The following is a 5149-nucleotide window of genomic DNA, read 5'->3' as shown; positions in this document are numbered from 1 at the left end:
AGAGGTATATTTTCCCAGCTGATGAGAGGTTAAGCCCAATAGTCAAACAGTGAACAAAGAAGTAATTTTGTTTGATACAGATTTTCTTGAATGGACTGATGACATTAAAGCCTACAGTGCAGATCTGTGAGTTACCCTTAAGCCTATGAGCTTTCCTCCCTCATGTGCTTTCCTGCCAAATTCCAAAGTGTGCCAACTCTTCACCATGGTTATTAAATGCATGGATTGAAAAGTATGTCAGTTTTACATGTGTATTATAATGCATTTTATTTACTGACCTTAATATATTAGTATCTACTACTTTTTTTGTTAAGTAAATGACTATTTTAAGATTTAAAAGCATCATTATTTTGAATGACTTATTTTGTAAATATCATACAATGTAGGGTATATTATGTTGTGATTGACTATTTTTGTAGATAGAAAATGTATCAGAGGGGAGCTCATGAGCTAGAATGGTAAGTAGAGGAAATGTATTCCCACTCAATGAAGTTTCTCATAGGAACTAAGAAAATCTGCCCTGCCAAGTTAAGGACATGTTTGAATGCATGAACCAATACAGAGAGTAAGTGGATATCAACATTCTCTTCACGAGAGGTGTTTTACATATATTCTGCAATATTAGTAGTGGCTATTCCGCATTGCAAATTATTACACACAATATCTCACCACTCACCAATGCTCAAACACACTGCCAGGTGTCACTGCTGGTGTTGAACATACAATCAGCAGGTATTTGCAAAAATGTTTAGTTGTCTTTTACTGCAAATGAATATCAAGAGAGAGAAATGGGAGGAGGTGGGAAGCAAATGTATGACTAAAGGAAAATTCCAGGTGTTAGAATTACATTAATTAAATCAATTAAAGTTCTTTAGTAAAAGAATTTGGATGATCTCGGCTTTTGCCACAAGATTTATAGGCAAACCTAAAGAGTTGAAAAGAGGAAGAAGAAAGATTAAGTAGTGCTATAGTATTTGACTAATGCTGAAAGATTAAATAAATGAATGTTTTGTCTGTTGCTAAGGAGAAGTTCAAGGAGCTGCAAACACCTGAAGGACAAAAAGGGGTGGGGGGGGAGGAGTGAGAGGGGGAAGGGTTTCCATACTATCAGAAAAAGAGAGAGATCAAGACAAATATTTCTACAAGTGGTGAAGAGGAGGCATGGGCAATGGCAATAAGGGCAGCACATACTCCACAAAATAGCTTGAGGAAAGTTCTAAAATATAGCCACTGAGTCCGTTCTAGAAAAATAGGCACTAGGCTTCCTGATAGATAAATAGAATAGCCACTCCTAATATATAAAAATGAAAAGTCAACAAACAACAATGAAAAGTTCTACTAAGAATATACTATGTTCCAAATATTGTGCTCACCCCTGGATAATACATTAGATTATATAATATAGTACACAAAAGTGACATATATTCAAATTACATTAGTACAAAATACAGCATTCTAGTTGCTTAAGAGTCAAGCAAATAAGATGCTACATCAGTTCTCACAAAGGAAAGACTTGGGGTGAGTGTGGAGATTAGAGGCTTCATGAAAGGGATGGACAATTGAGATGGACATGAAAAATGGACAAGATTGGAGGCAGGTAGGTGGTACAGTAAATAGAGCACTGGCCCTGGAGTCCGGAGGACCTGAGTTCAAATCAGGCCTCAGACACTTAACACTTACTAGCCGTGTGACCTTGGGCAAATCACTTAACCCCAATTGCCCTGCCTTCCCGCCTCCAAAAAAGCAAAGCAAAACAAAACAAAAATAGGAATGGAGAAGATTCCATGTGGATAACATGTGGAGGCTTGGGGAGGGGCAGGAAGATCTTTTCAGGAAAAAAATGACATGAACACAGGTAAGGAGGTGAGAAAGTGTAAAATATAAATGAAGACTGGCAAAGAGTTCACTTTACCTTATAACTGAGTTTGTAAAGCTATAACTACCAGTGGATCAAAGATATGGACTAGGTATGTGCCTCCTCAGTAATAACCAAGTCTGAATTTGCTTCTACTTCCATGAGCTCAGACTGTGGGGCCATGAGACTGATTCATGACCCGAACTGATATACTCTCTCAAGCTGTGTCTTAAAATGTCACTGGAATTGCAATCTATATTGTGATATATAATAGTATTATATTATATATTATTGGAATAAAATACAATATTTTGTCAATATATTCAATTTAATGATTATCATCTTTAAAAAAAATTCCTTTCTTTGATTACATATTTATTATTTTTTATTCAACTTATATTCAATATAAGTTTAAATAACTTTTTACAATCAAGTTTTCTTTTGTGTCTTTATCTAGACTGTGGGTCTCATTACTTCTGGACTCTCACAGACTTGGTTTCAAATGGTAATTTCCTATTTTGACTGGCTTTTGCCTTCACTAAGGTTGAAAATTGGAAACATCTGAAGTTAATTCAGGCCTTCAGTGATTCACCATGTTAACATATCCCAATAAAGAATAGCACTGAAACAATAAAACACTTAATTAGAACAAAAATGAATAAAAAAGGAACTAAAAACAGCAGCAGCTGTTTTCTGGACATCCTCTCTCCTGCCATAATAGTTTGAAAATGAGCTCTTCCAAAAGGCACATCTCTTTGAAGCTAGAATAAAGAATGGTACACATCAAAGAGGGCAGCCTTTGCATTGCTTCTTGAAAATACCCTTGGTAATGTAATGGAGACTGTATCCCATAGGGATACACCAAACTAATCTGCCAGCTCCTGCTCAGCCATACTGCTGGACCACAAGTGACAGATTCAAGTGCTTAGAGATGGGTCCTTTAATCCTGTGATAGTTGTAAGAAAGGGGCTGCATACGTTTTAAAAAGGAGAGACAGATTCAGCCCCCTCTGTCTTTCTACCTTTGGAACATGTGGAAGTATTTCTCTTTTGGGATTTCCTTTGACAGGGCAGGAGGAAGGATGAGTTTTACCCCTAACTTGACAAAATGGCAAACTGCTGGAGCAGGGTCTAATAATGAGCTATTTTCAACATGTTGAGTTTAAGATGCCTCCATGATATTCACTTAAAGATGTTCAATTTACATTTGGTAATGCAGGACTAGAGTTCAGGAGAAAGGCTAGAGTTGGATATATAAATTTAGGAGTTAACTCCATAGAGAGAATAGTTGAACCTTTGGGAGCTGATGAGATGAGAGAACATATTAGATAGATAGATAGACAGACAGACAGACAGATAGATGGATAGATAGATAGATGAGTGTGATAAGAGACAGACAGACAGACAGATAGATAGATAGATAGATAGATAGATAGATAGATGGATAGATGAATGTGATAAGAATATATTGAGGGAATATATAGATAAAAAAGAGAACCTGGGAAAGATATCCACAGCTGGTGGAAGGATGCTTGAAAATAATCCAGCAAAAATGACTGAAAAGAAGCACCCAGACAGGTACAAGAAAAAAACAAAGGATACTAATATCTCAGAAACCCAAGAAAGAAAAAGTATCCAGAAGGAAGTGGGGGGATGGGGAATCAACAATATTAAATGTTGCAGAAATATCTACAAGGAGTAATACAATAAGAAAAGTGCCATCAGATTTGGAAATTAAAAGGTAACTTTAGATAGAGCAATTTCATTTGGATGATTGTAAAGCCAAGCATGAGTAGCTCGTCTAAGAACTGCTACTATGAATAACTTTAAGAAGCTAATCACATAGTATAGTAAACTTTCTATTTATTCAGCAATAAACTAAAAAAAAACATTCAAGAAACTAAAGCACAATATTAACTACAATATAACATAACTTTTTACTAAGGTGGCCACATAGTCTTAAACAAAACATATCATTCAGTAAATCACAATCTCCTCAATCAACACAGAGTACTCAAGTAAAGTCTTCTTTCATCTTCCTTAAGGAGTAATCATCCTTAAATTAATCATCTTTAAAGGGTAGCAGAAAGTACAAACACCATCTACCCTTGGGTCACAATTAAATCACAATCTCATCAGTCAATGTACCCAGGGAAAGACCTTTTTCATCTTAATTCTGTGGTTGACTTCCAAACCTCAAGACTCCTCTTCCATGGGCTTGCCACTCCCAGCTCTTGCTTGGATTCACTGAATTCTTGCCTGGATTCACACACAGGCAGCTCTCTGTTCTGGTTCTATATCTCAGCCCACTGAGACTATTCCACACCAAACCCTTCACAGTTTCTGTTTCTAGGAAAATAAAGCTTAACAGAGCCACAACAAACAGAATTACAACAGTATTTACACAGATTGCTGGCACTATCATATCAGTTCACTTTCTTTCTGACAAAGTACTACAAATCAACAGACAAAGCTTCTGTCTGAGAAATCAAACCCAAATCAGCATTAAAGTTCCAGGATTTCTGTAAACAGCAGTAAAGTCCTCTTTCAGGGCTTCTGTATCAGCTATAAAGTCCTCTCACAACAGACAGAATGCTTCATTCTGACAAAGAAACATCAGGACAAGACAGAAAGATTGCTAAAATCACATTCTGACAAAGAAACATCAAGACAGAAAGATTGCTAAAATCAGATTCTCCCTCTCAGTTGTGCTTGGTTCCAGATCCATGCTCACATTTTTCTTTGCTCTGTTCCACCCTTCTTGTTCTGCTCTTTTGACAATCTTCTCCCACTGTGGGCTCCATGTGATGACATTAGACCTATTAAGGGCAGGGAAGGTCTCCAAACTCCCTTAGGCCTATTAATGTATATTGATTCCAAAAAAGAATAGATACAATCAAAGGTGAGGCTCAAAGGCGCTTGAATAGGTGAAGCATAGATCAAAGTACTACTTTGCTTTCCATTACAATGATAAAGACAGAGGTCAGAATTTAATGTGTTGATAAGGGAGTGTGAGATGACAAAATGGAGGTAATGAGGAGAGAAAGCTTTTTCTAGGAGTTTGGGGTGAAAGAGAAGAAAGATATAGAATGGTAGTAGTGATAGTAGAATTAAATAAAGATTTTTTTAAAGATGGGAAGGAAATCTCTCTCTTCCATCCAAACAGCCCATTTAACCATTCACCTTCTTTCTCTCTCTCCCCCCACACACATATGTATATGTAAATAGGCATGTATATGTAAGTAGGCATTATATATACATATATATGTGTGTGTGTGTATATATATATATATAT

The sequence above is a fragment of the Petaurus breviceps genome, unplaced genomic scaffold (assembly GCF_028583685.1).
Source record: "Petaurus breviceps papuanus isolate PSGF00001 unplaced genomic scaffold, PetGlider_PUasm1.0 221, whole genome shotgun sequence".
Lineage (NCBI taxonomy): Eukaryota > Metazoa > Chordata > Mammalia > Diprotodontia > Petauridae > Petaurus > Petaurus breviceps.
The sequence above is the reverse complement of the archived record's forward strand: the minus strand, read 5'-3'. Positions refer to the sequence as shown.